General features: G+C 46.8%; 1 protein-coding gene across 2 annotated transcripts in view; it reads right to left on the bottom strand.

The window, feature by feature from the left end:
- Nucleotides 1-20,723, bottom strand: part of LOC120928869 (ecto-ADP-ribosyltransferase 5-like) — a 62,994-nt gene extending 42,271 nt beyond the window's left edge. The window contains exon 1 of one of the 2 annotated variants that reach the window (XM_040339928.1): nucleotides 20,224-20,723. The gene's annotated coding sequence lies outside the window, so the exon portion shown is untranslated. Of the gene's footprint in view, nucleotides 1-19,920; nucleotides 20,111-20,223 lie in introns of those variants that run through there. The other variant, XM_040339929.1, reaches the window with a different exon arrangement.
- Nucleotides 20,724-22,396: the final 1,673 nt, after the last annotated feature.

The following is a 22,396-nucleotide window of genomic DNA, read 5'->3' as shown; positions in this document are numbered from 1 at the left end:
GCTGCGCTGATAAACAATCAGTGCAAACCCCCCCCCTATCAGGGAGCCGCCGATCGGCTCTCCTCTACTCGCGTCTATCAGACTCGAGTGAGGAAGAGCCGATCAACGGATCTTCCTGTTTACATCGTGATCAGCCTTGATTGGACATGGCTGATCACGTGGTAAAGAGCCTACCCAGATCGGAGATGCAGGGTGTCAGACTGACACCCAGCATCACCGATCGCCGCGCTGCGCGCCCCCACGGGCGCGCGCAGGCATGTTATCCTGCTGGACGTCAATAGACGTCCAGTCAGGATTACACAACCACTTCCCGGACGTCAATTGTCTATTGACCAGGCAGGAAGGGGTTAATAGCCGCAATGGATATAAATACAGTGATGGAAAAAAGTTTTTGATCCCTTGCTAATTTTGTATGTTTGTCCAAAGACAAAGAAATGATCAGTCTATCATTTTAATGGTCGGTTTATTTTAACAGTGAGAGACAGAATAACAACAAAAATATTCAGAAAAACACATTTCAAAAAAGTTAAAAATTGATTTGCATTTTAATGAGTGAAATAAATATTTGACCCCTTTCTCAAAACATGACTTAGTACTTGGTGGCAAAACCCTTGTTGGCAATCACAGAGGTAAGGCGTTCCTTGTGCCACCAGGTTTGCACATCTCAGGAGTGATTTTGTGTCACTCCTTTTTGCTGATCCTCTCCAAGTCATTAAAGCGGAGGTTCGCCCTAAAAGAATTATATACCATCCCGTCCAGCATACTAGCGTCAGCTACAGTATGCCTTTTTTTTTTTTTTGCGCTGTATTTACCGTTTAATCCTTCAGTTTCTTTTCAGACTCCCGCGGGGAGTAGGCGTTCCTATGAAGAGGGGAACATGCTTGACGTCCAGCTATGGCGCGTCACACGTTCTGAAAATAGCCGAAATAGGACTCGGCTGTATACGGCGCCTGCGCAGTCAGCTCCTAGTCCGTGCGCAGGCGCCGTATAGCGCCGTATAGCGCTGTGAAGAGCCGAGACCTAGTCCGGCTATTTTCAGAACGCGTGACGCGCCATAGCCGGACGTCAATCATGTTCCCCTCTCACGTTTTCTTTTTAGTTTTGGATAGAGTGAAGATGGATTAGAAGTCCTGTCATTTTTATTGCTATCTGTGCGCCCAATAGGGAGATTCCCCCTCTCTATTTGTCCTGTTTACCATTGTCATTGAAAGTGAAAGTAAAATAAAATTTTGGGTTGTTCACAGAAAAGTAATAGAGGAGAAATCTTCCAATGGGGAATGAGGGGATTTTATTTAATGGGAGGAATATGGGATTTTTTTATGCTTTATCTTAGATGGAGTGGAACGTTTTAAAACCCATCAGGATTGTATTGTCGTCTCTGTCCCAACTGGGGGAGGGATTCACCCTCTCTGTCCCAACTGGGGGAGGGATTCACCCTCTCTGTCCTAACTGGGGGAGGGATTCACCCTCTCTGTCCCAACTGGGGGAGGGATTCACCCTCTCTGTCCCAACTGGGGGAGGGATTCACCCTCTCTGTCCCAACTGGGGGAGGGTTTTACCCTCTCTGTCCCAACTGGGGGAGGGATTCACCCTCTCTGTCCCAACTGGGGGAGGGATTCACCCTCTCTGTCCCAACTGGGGGAGGGATTCACCCTCTCTGTCCCAACTGGGGGAGGGATTCACCCTCTCTGTCCCAACTGGGGGGAGGGATTTACCCTCTCTGTCCCAACTGGGGGAGGAATTCACCCTCTCTGTCCCAACTGGGGGAGGGATTAACCCTCTCTGTCCCAACTGGCGGAGGAATTCACCCTCTCTGTCCCAACTGGGGGAGGGATTTACCCTCTCTGTCCCAACTGGGGGAGGAATTAACCCTCTCTGTCCCAACTGGCGGAGGGATTCACCCTCTCTGTCCCAACTGGGGGAGGGATTCACCCTCTCTGTCCCAAAAGGGGGAGGGATTCACCCTCTCTGTCCCAACTGGGGGAGGGATTCACCCTCTCTGTCCCAACTGGGGGAGGGATTCGCCCTCTCTGTCCCAACTGGGGGAGGGATTCGCCCTCTCTGTCCCAACTGGGGGAGGATTCACCCTCTCTGTCCCAACTGGGGGAGGGATTCGCCCTCTCTGTCCCAACTGGGGGAGGATTCACCCTCTCTGTCCCAACTGGGGGAGGGATTAACCCTCTCTGTCCCAACTGGGGGAGGGATTAACCCTCTCTGTCCCAACTGGGGGGAGGGATTAACCCTCTCTGTCCCAACTGGGGGAGGGATTAACCCTCTCTGTCCCAACTGGGGGGAGGGATTAACCCTCTCTGTCCCAACTGGGGGAGGGATTTACCCTCTCTGTCCCAACTGGCGGAGGAATTCACCCTCTCTGTCCCAACTGGGGGAGGGATTTACCCTCTCTGTCCCAACTGGGGGAGGAATTCACCCTCTCTGTCCCAACTGGGGGAGGGATTCACCCTCTCTGTCCCAACTGGCGGAGGAATTCACCCTCTCTGTCCCAACTGGGGGAGGGATTTACCCTCTCTGTCCCAACTGGGGGAGGAATTAACCCTCTCTGTCCCAACTGGCGGAGGGATTCACCCTCTCTGTCCCAACTGGGGGAGGGATTCACCCTCTCTGTCCCAAAAGGGGGAGGGATTCACCCTCTCTGTCCCAACTGGGGGAGGGATTCACCCTCTCTGTCCCAACTGGGGGAGGGATTCGCCCTCTCTGTCCCAACTGGGGGAGGGATTCGCCCTCTCTGTCCCAACTGGGGGAGGATTCACCCTCTCTGTCCCAACTGGGGGAGGGATTAACCCTCTCTGTCCCAACTGGGGGAGGGATTAACCCTCTCTGTCCCAACTGGGGGGAGGGATTAACCCTCTCTGTCCCAACTGGGGGAGGGATTCACCCTCTCTGTCCCAACTGGGGGAGGGATTCACCCTCTCTTTCCCAACTGGGGGAGGGATTCACCCTCTCTGTCCCAACTGGGGGAGGGATTTACCCTCTCTGTTGATCCTGATGATAAATGAAGCGCTACCCCGCTAAACCGCTGGTTATTTGGGCCTATTTTCCCCACTCACAGCATGCACAGCCAGTTACACAGCATTTTCGGCAGTCTTTATTGGGAACAGTAACTAGGATAGGGATTGGGAGCATGGGCTACCCTGAAACTGTGGAAATACACGATTTGAGGACTACTAGGCTTTTGTCTCTGTGCTATAGTGCCAGTTGTATTGCACAACTTTGGCTGTACTGTGTTCCTCTAGTTGACTTGTGCAACTCCTAGCTGTCTGGAGCGCACTTTCAGCAGTGTTGCACGCCCCTGGCTGTCTTGCACAACTCTTGGCTGCGCTGCACTGGCTTGTGAGATCAAGGCAACCTCACAGTCACATTTCCTCTGTATAGCAGGATCACTAATCACTCAGTTCCAGAATGGTCTGACTCCCTTTCACCAAATCTCTTCTGGCTTTTATCAGTCTCTATATTAGGCTCTCCTCAGTAGGCCCCCCAGTTAAGCCTAGGTGTGACCTTGATGTCTTCAAAGGCTCCTCTCGTTTCCTCTCTGTCTCTCTCTCTGTCTGCCCCAGGGGTAGGGTGACCACATTTCCAAACTGCCATTCAGGGACACCCCCCCCCCCCAAAAAAAAAAAATACGTTTTTTTACATATTTATTTGCCAGTTTTGAGGGCAGGGGCGTATCATGAAATCAGCGGGCCCGTGACAGAGGGCTGGGTGACAGGGGGCTGGGTGACAGAGGGCTGGGTGACAGAGGGCTGGGTGACAGAGGGCTGGGTGACAGGGTGACAGAGGACTGGGTGACAGAGGACAGGGGACAGGGTGACAGGGTGACAGGGGACAGGGTGACAGAGGGCTGGGTGACAGAGGGCTGGGTGACAGAGGGCTGGGTGACAGGGTGACAGAGGACTGGGTGACAGGGTGACAGGGGACTGGGTGACAGGGGACAGGGTGACAGAGGACTGGGTGACAGAGGACTGGATGACAGGGTGACAGAGGACTGGGTGACAGGGGACTGGGTGACAGGGGACTGGGTGACACCAAGCCCTCTGTCAATCAGCCCTCTGTCACCCTGTCCTCTGTCACCCTGTCCCCTGTCACCCAGTCCTCTGTCACCCAGTCCTCTGTCACCCAGTCCTCTGTCACTCAGTCCCCCCTCACCCAGCCCTCTGTCACCCTGTCACCAAGCCCTCTGTCACCCAGCCCTCTGCTATACATCTAAGCTGGTGCTGCTATAAGACCAAATACAGTACAAAACAGATTATAGCGCACACATGCAAAAATGACATTTATCCTGCAAGGCTAGTTAAAAACACCTGAACATATTCAAAAATACGGGGGTTTGGTCACACTATATAGTCATATAGTGCTAAGCCCACTTACTGCGACAAAGTGGCCACCATTGTATAGGAAGAATCCCTTCAGTTCTCCCACATAGAGGAGTATATCTCCCATGGTTGAGACCCAGGTTCTTTCATTCTATTACTAGGGTAGGACCCACTAATTCGGGGTACTTTGTCGCAGTAAGTGGGCTTACCACTATATGACTATATAGTGTGACCAAACCCCTGTATTTTTGAATATGTTCAGGTGTTTTTAACTAGCCTTGCAGGATAAATGTCATTTTTGCATGTGTGCGCTATAATCTGTTTTGTACTGTATTTGGTCTTATAGCAGCACCAGCTTAGATGTATAGCATTTTTAGGGTGTGCCCACCAAGTATCTTTTTGTAATTTAAATGATCCACGCCCCCTACGGGATCATTTGAATTACGCGCGCTTACGCCGGCACCTTTTACGCTACGCCGCCGCAACTTTATAGGCAAGTGCTTTGTGAATCAAGCACTTGCCCATAAAACTTGCGGCTGCGTAACGTAAATGTCATACGTTACGCCGCCGCAGTTTTGCGCGCCCCTACCTGAATCTACCCCATTGTCTTTGTTTATGCCTTAATAGTGAATCACTATTGGTTAGCGCACAAGTAGTTTGGTTCTTATTAACCTATCAAATAGGGTTCTAGGAGCGAAGACTAAGGCCGCGTACACACGGTCGATCCATCCGATGAGAATGGTCCGACGGACCGTTTTCATCGGTTCACCGCTGAAGTGGCCTGATGTGCGTACACACCATCAGTTAAAAAACCGATCGGGTCAGAACGCGGTGACGTAAAACACACGACGTGCTGAAAAAAAAGTTCAATGCTTCCAAGCATGCGTCGACTTGATTCTGAGCATGCGCGGGTTTTGAACCGATGCTTTTGTGTACTAACTATCGGTTTTGACCGATGGTCAGCCGTCCATCGGTTCGATTTTAAAGCAAGTTCTATCATTTTTGTCCGAAGGACAGCAGACCGATGGGCCGAACACACGGTCAGTTTGGACCGATGAAACTGGACTTCAGGCCGTTTTCATCGGTTTGGATCGACCGTGTGTACGCGGCCTTCAAGCCTGGGGGGAGAAAGTGGTTCCAGATGGAGGTTTATACACTTCCTTACTCTTTTGAAAAACTTTAAATACAATGGCCCAGATTCAGGTAGAATTTGCCCCTTTTTTACGGAGGCACAGGGCAGCGTTTTTGCCCTGCGCCCCCGCAAATTATCTGCGCTGCGCGCGATTCACGGAGCAGTAGCTCCGTAAATTGCGTGTGCGCTCTTTAAAATTGCCCTGCGTAAGGGCGCCTAATGTAAATGATCCCGTAGGGGGCGGGAATCATTTAAATTAGGCGCGCTCCCGCGCCGAGCGTAGAGCGCATGCTCTGTCTGGAAACTTTCCCGACGTGCATTGCGGCAAATGACGTCGCAAGGACGTCATTTGCTTCCAAGTGAACGTGAATGGCGTCCAGCGCCATTCACGAATCACTTACGCAAACGACGTGAAATTCAAATTTCCTGACGTGGGAACGGCGGGTATACTTTAGCATTGGCTGCCCCTACTATTAGGCCCCATACACACGAGAGGATCCATCCGCTGAAAAATCTCAGCGGATCGTTTTCAGCGGATGGATCCCCTGGTGTGTATGCTCCAGCGGATCTTTATCCGCGGATATTTCCGAATTCCAGCAGATAAAAATTTGTTGACATGCCAACAAATCTATCCGCTGGAATCGGATCCCACGGATCGATCCGCTGGTCTGTACAGACTCACCGGATCGATCCGTCCGAGGGGATCCCCCGCATGCGTCGTAATGATTTGACGCATGCGTGGAATTCCTTATATGACTGCGTCGCGCACGTCGCCGTGTCATCATCGCGGTGACGGCGCGACACGTCATCGCCAGAGGATTTTGGCGCGGATTTCGATTCGATGGTGAGTACACTCCATCGGATGGAAATCCGCGCAAATCCTCGAGAGGATTTATCCGCGGATACGGTCCGCTGGACCGTATCCGCGGATAAATCCTCTCGTGTGTATGGGGCATTAGAAGGGGCAGCCTTACGCTAAAGACGCCGTACGGAAACTCTGTAACTTGCGTACGCAGGGCCCGCGCAACATTGTGAATCGGTGTTAGTATGCAATTTGCATACTATACACTGAGCACAATGGGAGCGCCCCCTAGCGGTCATCGCAAGAATGCCGCCTAAAATCTGCGTGGCATAAGAGCCTTATGCCACGCAGATTTTAGGCTGCAGTCGGCGTTACGATGTTCCTGAATCAGGAGCATTCGTAACGCCGGAGCAAGTCAGCAATTGCGCTGCGTAACTATGGTTACGCAGGCGCAATTGCTCTCTGAATCCGGGCCACTTTAAATAAAAACTCCACAATTTACCCATTCCCCACCGCCATTTTTTGGAGTTTAATTTGCAGCAGGTAAGCAAAAAGTAACCACGGGCATCCAAATTTTGTAGCAGGTCGAAAATGGAGAAAGGGTTCCCGAATGCAACAAAGCATCACCTCCTGTTGTTAACTAACCAAACTAGTTTGTAACAGCAGAGCAGTTTCGATTTCGACATTTTTTTCATTGTCATGTGTCACCTCTGTCCGCCTCTATTTTAACCTCCCTGGCGGTATGATTCTTTCTGAAAAAAGGTGCTGAAAGCGGTACCATTATTTTGCATGGAAATTTGGCGTTTTAGATTGCAGGCCTGCAATTCTTAGGAATAACTCACCTAAATCTGTCCAAACCAGAGTCTCTAATAGACTATGACAAAGTTTGAAACACAAAATCATAAATTATAATATAATAAATAATAACAAATAATAATTTAATAATAACAATAGTTTTTATTCAATAAATTTTAACAAATAATATATTCAGATACTCTGATTTTTTGGGGGGTCAAACAGGGGTGCAAAATGATAATTCAATAAATGTCTCGGGTGTGGAAATCCTTAAAGCACGGTATGGCGCAAAGTCCAACATCACAGTCGAGACAACAGTAGCGCGTTTCTTTGCGAATTTTCCTTCCGCTGGCGTCGCGCTTGGAGCAGCAAACCACACACATCCGTGTGGGTGCTGCTTTTTTTGGAGTGGGTGGTGCATATTCCAAAAAATGTCGACCAGTTAGTCGCTCTGGATTTACAACCCCAGAAGCCCGTCGTCCAGAACGGTTTACCACCGTTGGTTTTTGGTTTTTGAGGAAAATTTGTTCAGCCACCTTCCACATAAAGTCCGCATGGACGATAGACCTGACATTTTTTTTTTTGAGCAGGATGAAAGAGTTCCAAAGACATTGCTCCAAAAGATGTCGGAAAATCTTTTTATAATATTTTTTTTGCTGCTTTCTCATTGCAGGGTAAAAAGTCATGGCCTGGTCAGCCCTGTCCACACCTCCCATCGTGTGGTTGTAGTCCAACACCACCTGTGGCTTTAGAACGTCTTTCCCACCTTTGGTATGGACCATGGCGGTCGAGGTGTTGTGGACCGTGCTCAAAAGGGAAACGTCCTTTTTGTCCCGCCACTTCAGAGCCAACATTTTCCCCTTTTGCCATGCAGCTACTTGTCCTTTCCCGAGCTTTTTGTTTGGAAATCCTGACGGCATGTCACGCCGGTTAGGCCTCACAGTCCCATAAGCGTCTGTCCTATTCAGAAGTAGGAACTCGTATAGTTCTGGGGACGTATAGAAATTGTCCGTAGTGATACAGTAGCCCTGGTTGAGCAAGGGCTCTATCAATGAAAGCACTGACGCGGTTGCCATCCCAAAATCACTGAATCTCGGGAGAATTTGGTCCCTTTGCCAGTATAAAGTACTGAGTTCCAAATATATCCCGAGCTGGACTCACATAACATAAAGGATTTTATCCCAAAGCGAGCGCGCTTAGACGCAATGAATTGAATCCAGCTTAGGCGACCTTTGTAGGCCATGAGACTTTCGTCTATTGAAATGTCCCTCTCCGGTATGTAGGTCCGCTGGAAATTCTGCAGGACCATTTGGTAAATATCCCAAATTTTTTTAAGCTTTGGAGCTGGATGAGACCGTTCGTCAAATTCCTCATTATTTGCAAAGTGCAAATATTTCATTATTAGTGAAAACCGATATTCGGACATTACTGTTCCAAAAAAAGGTGTGGCCAATAATTTATTTGTGGTCCAGTACCACTTTTGGAGTGGTTTTCCCACCACTCCCTGCAAAATTAGGAGGCCAAGGAATTTCCATATATCCTCGCTGGTCACAGGCTCCCATTTTCTGCGTCTTGAAAATAACTGCTGGGTAGCAGATTGCTGTTCTTCATACCGATTGGTCTCCAAAACAATTTTGTCGATCACCTCATCGGTCAAAAATAGTCGGAGGTATTCTAAGGGATTGTCATCCTCTATGTCCACTTTTATTCCAGGTGATCCTGTAAACGGAAACCTAGGGGGGCGCTACGTGCTCCGTAGCGCAATCAATTGCGCACCAGGTCCGCACGTCGCTGGGCACAGGTGCAGGATCGTCAACCACATCACTTTCTGCATCCGACGATGAACTTTCCCACGCGTCGCTGTCGCTCAGCTCCTCCGCAATGGATTCGGCATCGCTGTCGCTGTTTGGCAGCAAGTCGCATAATAAGTTTGATGCAGAGGCGCGCTTTGCCATTATTGCTGTGCAATATACAGACACTGATACAGTAATTCTGCAGACAGGGCACTGGAAAGCACTGGGGGGGGCAATCAAAGGTCACTGTATTTTTTTAAAATTTAATCCAATGATATCAGTGTGTTTTTACTGTGTTTTACTTTGTTTTACTTTTTATACGTTTGAATTTCCCGCCGCCCCCCCCCTCCTTCCGCCCCCTGCGTCGCGACGCTCGCAGGGAAGGGAATCAGGGGAACACACAGCATCGAGCGGACATCCGCCCGCCGTGCACTGCGAGGATTCAACGCTGGATCGCGGAGAAAAGGTAAGAAAACCTTTTTTCTGCATCGAGCGAGGCAAGCCCGTGTGTGACTCGGGGTAACCATTCGCAGCCTGAAAATCTCACCCCGAGTCACACACGGGAAGACCGCCAGGCAGGTTAAGATCATTGGAAAAGTAGTGTGATTCATGCATGTCTTCCTATCTCCACCAATCAACATGACTGATGCAAGGAGAACAGGAAGAATATCTTGTTTCGTCATTTAAATTCACGCTTCAATCAAAAGTCAAACATTACCCAATCTCATTTAAAAAAAAATAAGTGGTCTCTGACTACCAGGACCCTTTTGGGTGTACCATGACATTTAAGTCTACTGTAAGTCCAATGGGCCAGATCCACAGCCGCTGAGCGTAACTTAACTTTTCAGAGTTAATTTACACTGCCGCAAGTCTCCCAAGTTAGGTGCCGATCCACAAAGCACTTACCTGGAAATTTGCGGCGGTGTAACTTAACTCCGTCCGGCGCAAGGCGTTCCTAATACAAATGGGCGATTCCCATTTAAATTAGGCGCGCTCCCGCGCCGGACGTACTGCCCATGCTCCGTCTGGTAACTTACCCGACGTGCATTGTGCTAACTGACGTCGCTCCGACGTCATTTGCTTAGACGTTAACGTAAATGGCGTCCAGCGCCATTCACGAACGTCTTACGCAAACGACGTAGAGCTGAAAATTTCGACGCGGGAACGACGGCCATACTTAATAGGGCTTAGTCAAATAGGACTCAGCCCTATTTTTACGCGGCGTAACTCGACGTAAACTACGTAGATTTAGCGCAACGGGCCCGTCGGAACGTTCGTGGATCGCCGTAAGTGTTCATTTGCATATTCTAGGCCCGGCCGCAATGGCCTCGCCACCTAGCGGCCGGCCTAGAATTGCATCCTTAAGATCCGACAGTGTAATTCAATTACACATGTCGGATCTTCTGCCTATCTATGGTAAACTGATTCTGTGGATCAGTTCCATAGATAGAAACAGGGATACGCCGCCGTATCAGTAGATACACCGGCGTATCCCTTTTGTGGATTACCCCCAATGTTTTCAAGCAGACTAGTAACCAATAAAAATTTCCTTGAACCCGGGACTTTAAAAGTGCCTAATGATGCAATTCATGGAACCATACTGTTAAAATGTATCAATTTATTGTAAAAACAATAAAACACCTGTCTTACAAACATATGATGCACAGGGATCTACACAGGGGGGTAGATTCACTAAGAGTTAGGCCGGCGTATCAGTAGATATGCAGACCTAACTCGGAATCTGCGCCGACCTAAGTTTAAGTGTATTCTCAAACAGAGATACACTTAAACCTATCTAAGATACGACGGCTTGCGCCGTCCTATCTTAGGGTGCAATATTTAGCCTGGCCGCTAGGTGGCGCTTTCATTGCGGTCGGCGTAGAATATGTAAATCACTAGATACGCCTATTCACGAACGTACGCCCGGCCGACGCAGTACAGATACGCCATTTTACGTAACGCATTATCAGGCCTAAAGTTATTCCATCAAATAGCTGGAATAGTAATGTTAAGTATGGCCGTCGTTCCCGCGTCGAAATTCGAAAATGTTTTACGTCGTTTGCGTAAGTCGTCCGTGAATAGGGATTTACGTCATTTACGTCCACGTCGAAACCAATAGGCACGTGCGGCGTACTTTGCCGCAATGCACACTGGGATATGTAGGCGGACGGCGCATGCGCCGTTCTAAAAAAACGTCAATCACGTCAGGTCAACACAAATTAACATAGAACACGCCCCCTCAGCCTATTTTGAATTAGGCGCCCTTACGCCCGCCCACTTTAGGCTACGCCGCCGTAACTTAGCAGGCAAGTACTTTGTGAATCATGTACTTGCCTCGCTAACTTACGGCGACGTAGTGTAAACACGATACACTACGCCGCCGCAAAGTTAGGGTGGGCTATGTGAATCTAGCCCAGGAAGTCTACACCTGTGTCTCACAGAATTATCGTTATTCGTCCCACCCTACTCACTTGTCACTCCATGCCTTGATTTTTCCTGAAGCTCAAAACTGTGAGCTCGAGTCTGGTTGGGTGAAGCAAAATTATATGTCATGATGCCTTTAATGGGTCTCAAATACCACTTCTTCTGGTTCTGTGAAACTTTCGTTATATGAATAGCATGCAATGCAGGTTCCAAAGCGAGAAAAGTCCTTTCTTGTATTAAGAGAGGTATGGACGCCAGAGAGAGAGAGATATAATTTTTTCCCTGTTCAAATCATTAGTAAGACCTCATCTTGGATATGTAGTTCAGTTTTGGGCCCCAGTTCTCAAAAAGGATATCAGGGAACTGGAGAAAGTGCAGAGAAGGGCAACCAAACTGATAAGAGGCATGGAGGAGCTCAGCTATGAGGAAAGATTAGAGGAACTGAATTTATTCTCTCTTAAGAAGAGGAGAATTAGGGGGGATATGATCAACATGTAGAAATATATAAGGGGTCCATATAGTGACCTTGGTGTTGAGTTATACACTTTATGGTCAACACAGAGGACAAACAGGCACTTTTTACGTCTATAGAGGAAAAGAGATTTCATCTCCAAATACGGAAAGGTTTATTCACAGTTATGCCGCGTACACGCGATCGGTTCGTCTGATGAAAACGGTCCGTTTTCATCGGACAAACCGATCGTGTGTGGGCCCCATAGTTTTTTTTTCCCATTGGTGAAAAAACTTATAGGTAGATTCACAAAGAGTTAGGCCGGCTAAGCCGACCTAACTCTGAATCTACGCCGGCGTTTGTTTAAGTGTATTCTCAAACAGAGATACACTTAAACAAAGCTAAGATAGGCCGGCTTGCGCCGTTCTATCTTAGCTTGCAATGGTTCTGTTGTCCGCTAGATGGCGCTTCCATTGCGGCCGGCGTAGATTATGTAAATGAGGGGATACGCCGATTCACGAACGTACGCCAGGCCTACACCGTTGCATTACGTCATTTCCGTAAGGGATAGGCCGCCTAATGTTATTCCACCTATGAGGTGGAATAACAATGTTAAGTATGGCCGCCGTTCCCGCCGCGAGGTTCGAATTTTTTACGTCGTTTGCGCAAGTCGTCCGCGAATCGGGATTTACGTCGTTTACGTACACGTCAAAATCAATAGGCCCGTACGGCCTACTTACCGTATTTATTCGAGTATAACGCGCACCCGTGTATAACGCGCACCCCTAATTTTCAATTTAAAATCGGTATAAAATCATTGTAATTGCTAAAAATCATTTAAGTCCAGCCATGCCCCCTGTATGTCCAGCCATGCCCCCTGTATGTCCAGCCATGCCCCCTGTATGTCCAGCCATGCCCCCTGTATGTCCAGCCATGCCCCCTGTATGTCCAGCCATGCCCTCCGTATGTCCAGCCATGCCCCCCGTATGTCCAGCCATGCCCCCGTATGTCCAGCCATGCCCCCTGTATGTCCAGCCATGCCCCCGTATGTCCAGCCATGTCCCCTTACCTTTAATCACGCGGCGCGCGGGAACATTACAGACAGCGTTCGTTTGAACAGCTGTTTTCCCTGCCACGCATAGACACTCCCCCTTGCTCGCGATTGGACAGATCTGTCCAAGGGGGAGTGTCTACGCGCGGCAGGGAAAACAGCTATTCAAACGAAAGCTGTCTAATGTTCCCCCGCGCCGTGTGATTAATGTTGTAGCGGCGTTGGTGGCTTCGGTGGCGGCGGCGGTAGCAGCGGGGGGGACAAAGTCCTCGAGTATAACGCGCACCCAAACTTTGATCTTTTTTTTGGGTATAAAATTGTGCGCGTTATACTCGAATAAATACGGTAGCCGCAATGCGCACTGGGAAATGTAGTCGCCCGGCGCATGCGCAGTGTCAAAAAACGTGAGGTCAAGCCTCATTTCCATACAACACACCCCCCTCCAAGTCATTTGAATTAGGCGCCCTTACGCCCGCTCGTTTTAGGCTACACCGCGGGAGATTAGCAGGTAAGTGGTTTGTGAATCACTACTAGCCTAACTCATTTATGGCGGTGTAGCCTAAAAAGGCTAGGCTAGGCCGCCCTAAAGTTAGGCGCCCCTACGTGAATCTACCTAATAGAACCTGTTTTAAAATTATCTGATGGTTAAAAAACCGATAGAAAAAAACAATCGTCTGTGAGCAAGTCCGTTGGTTAAAAATCCACGCATGCTCAGAATCAAGTCGACGCATGCTCGGAAGCATTAATCTTAATTTTTCTCTGCACGTCGTTGTGTTTTACGTCACTGCGTTCTGACACAAATGTTTTTTTAACTCATGGTGTGTAGGCAAGACTGATGAAAGTCAGCTTCATCGGATATCTGATGAAAAAATCCATCGGTCCGTTTTCATCGGATGAACCGATCGTGTGTACGTGGCATAAGAGTTGTGAAAATGTGGAATAGACTCCCTTCAGAGATGGTTCTGGCCAGCTCAGTAGATTGAGTAGACAGAATATAAATGGGTACTGACATTTATAGGTAAAGTTGATCCGGGGAAAATCCAATTGCCTCTCGAGGGATCGGGAAGGAATTTTTTCCTCTGCTCTAGCAAATTGGATCATGCTCTGCTGGGGATTTTTGCCTTCCTCTGGATCAACTGTGGGTATAGAATTGGTTATATGGGATTGTACGATTTTTTTTTTTTATGGTTGAACTAGATGAACTTTTTTTGAGTCTTTTTTCAACCTGACTAACTATGTAACTTTAAACACCAAAAATTGGGATCAGGAGTTTGGGACCACCAGCCACACCAATCCTCCCCCTGGGAGGAGGGCCAACTACTCACATATATAAATTATCAGCTGTATTCCCTTCCAAGAAGTAAAAAGGTGGAAAAGACCATAAACTTGGTATCAATGTAATACCCTTCTCTACTGATTCTCAGCCTTTAAAACAATGTGTTTCGTGGATCTCAAATCCCATTCTTTTAGGTTCTGTGAAACTTTTGTTATATGAACACCAAATATTGGGATCTTTGGGGGCCACCAGCCACACCAAGCCTCCATCTGGGATGAGGGCCAACTATTGACAAATATAAAGTACCGTATTTATCCGGGGTATAGCGCGCTCCCGCGTATAGCGCGCACCCCTAAAGTTGCCCAGATTTCCTGTGGAAAAAACTTTTTTTGTACTTACAGTTTTGGTGTCTTGCGCGGCGTCCATCGGCGGCCTCGTCGGGTCCGGCGTCCGTCTGCGGCTTCGGGTGTCCTCTTCGTCGGGTCCGGCGTCCTTCTGCGGCGTTCTCGCGTCCTCCCCGCTCGTTTCCCGGGCCGAGTTTGAATACTGCGCCGACATATACCGAGCGCAGTACACTCGTGTATCGCCGGGCAGGCTCGGCTACTCTCGCGCTGACGTCCTGGACGTCAGCGTGAGAGGCGCCGAGACTGCCCGAAGATACACGAGTGTACTGCGCTCGGTATATGCCGGCGCAGTATTCAAACTCGGCACGGGAAAGCGGGTATCGGCATATACCGCGCACCCACGATTTTGCCCTGATTTTCGGGGCAAAATAGTGCGCGGTATACGCCGATAAATACGGTATACGCTGTATTCCCTTTCCAGGAGAAGAAAGGGAGGAAAAGGCCATAAACTTGGTACCAATGTAATACCCACCTCTATTGATTCCCAACTGGTAAAACTATATATCGCAATAGATTTTGTAGGTTTCAAACCCCACTTCTTCAGGTTCTGGGAACCTTTTTTTTATATGAACACCAAAAATTGGGATCAGGAGCTTGGGAACCACTAGCCACACCAAGCCTTCACCTGGGAGGAGGGCCAACTACTCACAAATAAAAACTATCAGCAGATGTCCCTTCCAAAGATAAGAAGGACATCTGCTGAGAGATCTGAGGAGAAGACCAGAAACTTGAGACCAATGTAATACCCTCCTCTATTGATTCCCAATCGGTAAAACTATATATTACGATGCATTTAGTGGGTCTCAAACCCCACTTCTCCAGGTCCTGTGAAACTTGTGTTATATAGAAGCCAAAAATTGGGGATCAGGAGCTTTGGAACACCAGCCACACCAAGCCTCCTCCTGGGAGGAGGGCCAACTACTGACAAATATAAAGTATAAGCTGTATTCCCTTCCAATATCACAATGCATTTTGTAGGTTTCAAACCCCACTTCTTCAGGTTCCGGGAACCTTTTTTTTTATATGAACACCAAAAATTGGTATCAGGACTTTGAGGACCACTAGCCACACCAAGCCTTCACCTGGGAGGAGGGACAACTACTCACAAATAAAAACTATCAGCAGATGCCCCTTCCAAAGATAAGAAAAGGAGGAGAAGACCAGAAACTTGATACCAATGTAATACCCTCCTCTGATTCCCAACCGGTAAAACTATATATTACAATGCATTTTGTGGGTCTCAAACCCCACTTCCTCAGGTCTTGTGAAAATGTTGTTATACGGAAGCCAAAAATTGGGATCAGGAGCTTTGGACCACCAGCCACATCAAGCCTCGCCACGTAAGTACAAATGTGCGCCGTTGTATCTGTGCGCCAGACCCACAAACTAAGATACGCCTAAAAATAGGCTTCATCCCGTCGACGTAACTTACCTACGCCGGCGTAGAGTGGGCGCATATTTACGCTGGACGCATGTGGCGCTCCCATTGATTTTGTATTCAAATATGCAAATGAGGGAGATACAGCGATTCACGAACGTACATGCGCCCGACGCAGGCTATGCGATGTGCGTGTAAGTTGTACGTCCGGCGTAAAGTTATGCCCCATAAAGGAGGTGTAACTCAGCAGCAGACATGCAAAGGTGTGCACCAGGGAATTCAAGCCGGCGTATTTTACGGAGTTTACGTTGGACGTGTGTGTGGCTGGGCGTAGGTTACGTTCACGCCGTAGGCATTGATCCGGCGTAGTTTAGGCAGTTGTTTTGACGTGGTTGTGAGCATACGCTGAGGGATGCGTCCACGTCCCTGCGCATGCGCAGTTCATGATACGTATCTGTCTGGCGCTCGGACCATCATTTGCATGGGGTCACGCCTCATTTGCATGGCTCACGCCCACTTCCACCTACGCCGACTTACGCCGAGGAAACCCAGCGCAGTTTTGGCAGCACTGGCTTTGTGAATTCCATGCTTGCCTCTCTGCGCTGCGTCGGCGTAGCGTACAGGAGATACGTTACGGCGGCATAAATGTGCGCCGCTGTCTGTGAATCCGGGCCATAAAGTATCAGCAGATGTCCCTTCCAAAGAGAAGAAAAGGAGGAAAAGACCAGAAACTTGATACCAGTGTAAAAAAACACACCTCTATTGATTCCCAGCCGGTAAAATTATATATTACGATGCATTTTGTGAGTCCCAAACCCCACTTCTTCAGGTCCTGTGAAACTTTTGTTATATGGAAGCCAAAAATTGGGATCAGGAGCTTTGGACCACCAGCCACACCAAACCTCCTCCTGGGAGGAGGGCCAACTACTCACAAATACAAAGTATCAGCAGATGTCCATTTCAAGGAGAAGAAAAGGAGGAAAAGACCAGAAACTTGATACGAATGTAATACCCCCCTCTACTGATCCCCAACTGGCCCTCCAGATTTCCTACGGTATGTGGGAAGAACCTCTAGGACTATAAAAACCTACAATTACATGAGCAAGACTAGAGTTCTCCGTTTTTTTTTTTTTTCAAGTGTATTTTGTGCGTGTACTCGAGAGACGAGCCGGACTGCAGGAGTTGGGAGTAGGCAGGCCTCCCCAGAGGCAATCTGCCACCTTTCTCCATGCCCCGGGTGGCAATGGTGGGTGTGTGAGGGGGTCCTCCCACACAGCCTGCCCTACCTGCTCCGCTTTGAAGCCCAACGGGGCAGAGGGACTCCCTATAAAGGAGTGAGAGGATTTGCCCGCTCAACCAGCCCCGTTAGTCCTTTGCCTCTCTTTTTAGAGACCGCGTGGTCAAAGTGCGTGCATGGTAACCCAATTTCGAGTGCGTGTAAGTGTGGCGGTTTTTGTGGGAGGGCGTACTAAGCGCAGGCTTACCTCGCATAGCACACCCACCGGGAGCCGGGCTGAGACCACCAAACTCAATACACATGTAGCTGAGACCGGGATCCCAACCCCTAGCTGCAGAGGTGAATGGCTTGTCAGCGCAGTGCCAATCGCGTTGAGCCACCACAGCTCCTTAGAGTTCTCCTTTAACAGCAGAAGTGTTTCCACCAGGGTCACAGTATCGTATTTCAAATATTATCAACGCCAGGATTATGGCTGACCTTTAGGGTTAGGAACATTTTTAGCAGCGTTCATGTCTAGCACCAGAGTTGTACGTGGGTTGGTTAATGCGGATCACTTAGAAGGGTAGGTTAACGCGAAGGACTAAAGTACAGGCGTAACCGCAGAAATTTTTATAAACATTGATATAATTGAATTACAGTAAAAACAGTTATATCTAATTACAGTAATTAAAAAATAGTGCACCTAAAATAAAACTACCTACTATTAATAAAAACAATTGAATCATTGAAAAATAAACACCTCTCAAAATGAAACAAAAAAAATAAAAAATTCAAATCAATTATAATACAAACATATGAAGCAGGTATAATTTTTGTTAACCAATCCCCCTTAAATAGTAAATAAAACCAATTATTTTAAAAAATAAATAAAAAATGAAACTTATGAAGCACATATTATTTTTAAATACCCCCTAAAGAAGACAGTATTTAAATGCAAATAAAAAAAAGAAACATAAGATGCTGTTATTATTTTTAGCTCCTTTCCAAAAATAAAATATTTTTTTTTTTAAATAAATGAAAAAATAAATGTATGAAGCAGGTATTATTGTTTAATCACCCACCCTTAAGAAAAAATATATTTTTAAATACCTAAAAATAAACATGTTCACATTCACAAAGCACTTGCGATGAAAACTACGCCGGCGGCCTCCAGCGTAAGCCCGCGTAATTTTAATGGGCGTGTGCCATTTAAATTAGGCGCGCTCCCGCGCCGGACCTACTGCGCATGCTCCGTTTCGTAACTCCCGCCGTACTTTGCGCGAAGTGACGTCATTTGTTTGAACGCCGACGCGCGTAGCGTAATTCCGTATTCCCGGGCGGCTTACGCAAACGACGTGAATTTTTTAATTTCGACGCGGGAACGACGGCCATACTTTATACAGCAATACGATTGCTGTGTAAAGTTAAGGCACCAAAAACGATGACTAACTTTGTGACAGGAAACTAGACTAGTGGCGACGTAGCGAATGCGAAAATCCGTCGTGGATCGCCGTAACTCCTAATTTGCATACCCGACGCTGGTTTACGACGCAAACTCCCCCCAGCGGCGGCCGCGGTACTGCATCCTAAGATCCGACAGTGTAAAACAATTACACCTGTCGGATCTCAGGGATATCTATGCGTAACTGATTCTATGAATCATTCGCATAGATAGAAACAGAGATACGACGGCGTATCAGGAGAAACGCATGCGTATCCCTTTTGTGGATCTGGCCCTGTATGTATGAATGTGAGTTAGGGACCTTAAATTGTGAGCTCATTGAGGACAGGGACTGATGTTAATGTACAGTGCATATGTTAAGTGCTGCGTAAATTGACAGCGCTATATAAGTACCGGAAATAAATAAAATAAACAAATAAATTAATTTAAAAAAGAAAAACACATGAAGGAGGTATTGATTTTTTAACCACCCCCCTTAAAAAAGGAAAACATATATTTTTAAATGCATAAAAAATAAACATATGAAGCAGATGTTATTTGTTAACTGCCCCAATATAAAATAAAATAAAATGAATTATTTTTAACACCCCCCCCCCCACACACACACATTGTTTTAACAGCCCTCTCAAAATGGCATAAAATAATAAAAAAAATAAAGAAACATATGAAGAAGGTATTATCTTTAACACACTCAAAATGAAATTTTAAATAAATTAAACAAAGAAACATATGAAGTAGATATTATTTAAAAAAAAAAAAATGAAATAAATTAGTTTACATTTTGAAATGCATAAAAAATAAACATGTGAAGCAGATGTTATTTGTTAACTGCCCCAATATAAAATAAAATAAAATGAATTATTTTTAACGACCCCCCCCCCCCCCCCACGCACACACATCGTTTTAACAGCCCTCTCAAAATGGCATAAAATAATAAAAAAAATAAAAAATAAAGAAACATATGAAGTAGGTATTATCTTTAACACACGCAAAATGAAATTAAATAAAAAAAATGTTTTAAATAAATTAAACAAAGAAACATATGAAGTAGATATTATTTTCAACAAAAAAAATAATGAAATAAATTAGTTTTAAAAAAACTAAAATAAAATATGAAGCAGGTATTATTTTTTTTACCACCCCCCCCCCCCCACACTGATCTCATCCTAAACTGATATCCTTCCATTATTAAAAAAAAAAAGAGAGAAATTACAGATTTAAATAATAAATAAATAAAAATAAAAACATACACCGCCCAAAAGTAATTCTTGAACATTGCCAAAAAAATAATTATTTAGCTTTGTGGAAATCTAAAATGCTGTTGCTTAGTTTTCTTGGCAAAGGAAGGGTTAATGCGAATAAAAACGTTTCTAGTACTTTTTTTTCTGTCATTTTTTTTGGTACTCACAGGCACTTGTTGTTGTGTTTTTGTAGAACAAGTTGTGTTCGTCTTTCTCTTCTTTGCTGATAAGTGGAGGGGGCGGGGCTTGACAATGAGGGGTGTTTCACAGTTGACTTGCCCCGCCTTCATGTTTTCCAAGGTGGTGTTACATAGTACCCATCAGTGTTATGTGTCAGTTATCGATACACTTATTTTTTTGGGAGGGTGTTCCAGTGACAACTTTGGTCGTGTGACCATCTCTCTACAGCCAAACTATAAAGGATGACCCTGTTCTATGTGGGGTCCTCAAGCGGTTAAAGTCAAACTTACCCAGTGACGTCTGGCACCAGGAATTCCTTGGCTGCCTTCCCAGACTTCTCCTGGCTCTGAGCTATCTGTGTTGTAGTTGTGTTCCTGGGAAGGATACAAAAACTTCCTCAGTCTTCGGGATCATCCAACGGTCTTACGAGTCCCAGGGACGGAGGCGAAGAAACGCGGAGGAAAATGTCCCAGAGAATGGCGAAAGGCTCCAAAGATCTGCGTGTCCACCAGACATCTCCAACACATATGGACAGGTCTCTTGGGGGGGATAGGGGAGTGAGCAGGAAAACAGCTGTGGACTTGGAAGAGGGAAGCAGGAGGAAGAGACCACCGTGGGATAGGTTGTGGTTTATTGTGGACTTTTTACTTTTCTCATCCTTCTGAGCAAAAGTGGAGTGTTGTACTGTGTTAGCCATCGATTAATGCAGAAATCAGAGAGAGAGAAGAGAGAAAGGGGGGGATATGAGAGAGGAAGAGATACAGTAGAGAAAGACAGAGAGGAAGAGAGAGGAAGAAAGAGAGAGAAGAGAGAAAGAAAGATAGAGGGGGAGAGAGAGAGGAAGAGAGAGGAAGAAAAGGAGAAAGAGAAAGAGGAGAGAGAAAGAAAGAGAGAGAGAGGGAGAGAGGGGGGCAGGAGAGAGAGAGAAGAGAGGAAGGGGGGATATGAGAGAGGAAGAGATACAGTAGAGAAAAAGAGAGAGGAAGAAAGAGAGAGAAGAGAGAAAGAAAGATAGAGGGGGAGAGAGAGAGGAAGAGAAAGGAAGAAAAGGAGAAAGAGAAAGAGGAGAGAGAAAGGAAGAGAGAGAGAGGGAGAGAGGGGGGACAGGAGAGAGAGAGAAGAGAGAAAGGGGGGATATGAGAGAGGAAGAGATACAGTAGAGAAAGACAGAGAGGAAGAGAGAGGAAGACAGAGAGAGAAGAGAGAAAGAAAGATAGAGGGGGAGAGAGAGAGGAAGAGAGAGAGAGAGATGAAGAGAGAGGAAGAAAGAGAGAGCGAGAGGAGAAAGAAAGAAAGAGAGAGGGGAGAGAGAGAGAGGAACAGAGAGAGGAAGAGAGAGAGAGAGGAAGAGAGGAAGAAAGAGAGAGGAAGAAAGAAAGAGAGAGGGGGAGAGAGAAAGAAAGAGAGAGGGGGAGAGAGAGGGGACAAGAGAGAGAGAGGCAGAGAGAGAAAGAGAGGAATAGAAAGGGAAGAGAGAGAGCAAGGAGAGAGAGGAGATTGAGAAGAGAGTAATGAGCGAGAGAAAGAGAGAAATAGAGATAAGAGTGATAAAGAGAGTGAGAAGAGGAAGAGAGATAAGTGAGAGGGGAGAGAGATAAGTGAGAGGGGAGAGAGAGAGAGAGAGAGAAAGAAAGAGAGAGAACAAAGAAAGAGAACAAGAAGGGACAGAGGATAGAGGGAGAGAGCATGGAGCGAGAAAGAGACTGAAAGAGAAGCAAGAGAGAGGTGGATAAAGAGAGAGAGAGAGGAAGAGAGTGAAGAGAGAAAGAGAGAGAGAGAGAGAAGAGACGAAAAGAGAAAGAAGAAAAAGAGGAGAGAGAGAATGAGAGGTGAGAAAGATAACATAAGAGAGAGAAGCGAGAGAAGAGAGGAAGAGAGAAAAGAGAGCAAGGAGAGATCAAGAATAGAGACGGAGAAGAAAGAGAGGAAGAGAGAGAGAGAGAGAGAGAGAGAAGAGAAATAGGAGTGAAAGAGAGAGAGAGAATAGAGAGGGAAGAGAGAGCAAGGAGAGAGAGGATATTGAGAAGAGAGAGAAATAGAGAGAAGGGTGATAAAGAGAGTGAGAAGAGGGAGAGAGAGAGAAGTGAGAGGAGAGAGAGAGAGAGAAATAAAGATAACAAGAAGAGACAGAGGATAAAGGGAGAGAGCATGAAGCGAGAAAGAGACTGAGATAGAAGCAGGAAAGAGGCGGATAGAGAGAGAGAGAAAGAGAGAGAAGAGACGAAAAGAGAAAGAAGAAAAAGAGGAGAGAGAGAATGAGAGGTGAGAAAGATAACATAAGAGAGAGAAGCGAGAGAAGAGAGGAAGAGAGCAAGGAGAGATCAAGAATAGAGACGGAGAAGAAAGAGAGGAAGAGAGAGAGAGAGAGAGAGAGAAGAGAAATAGGAGTGAAAGAGAGAGAGAGAATAGAGAGGGAAGAGAGAGCAAGGAGAGAGAGGATATTGAGAAGAGAGAGAAATAGAG

This window comes from Rana temporaria, chromosome 2, assembly GCF_905171775.1.
Source record: "Rana temporaria chromosome 2, aRanTem1.1, whole genome shotgun sequence".
In the NCBI taxonomy this organism is placed as follows: domain Eukaryota; kingdom Metazoa; phylum Chordata; class Amphibia; order Anura; family Ranidae; genus Rana; species Rana temporaria.
Note: the sequence above shows the minus strand (reverse complement) of the source record. Positions and strands in the feature narration are given on the sequence as shown.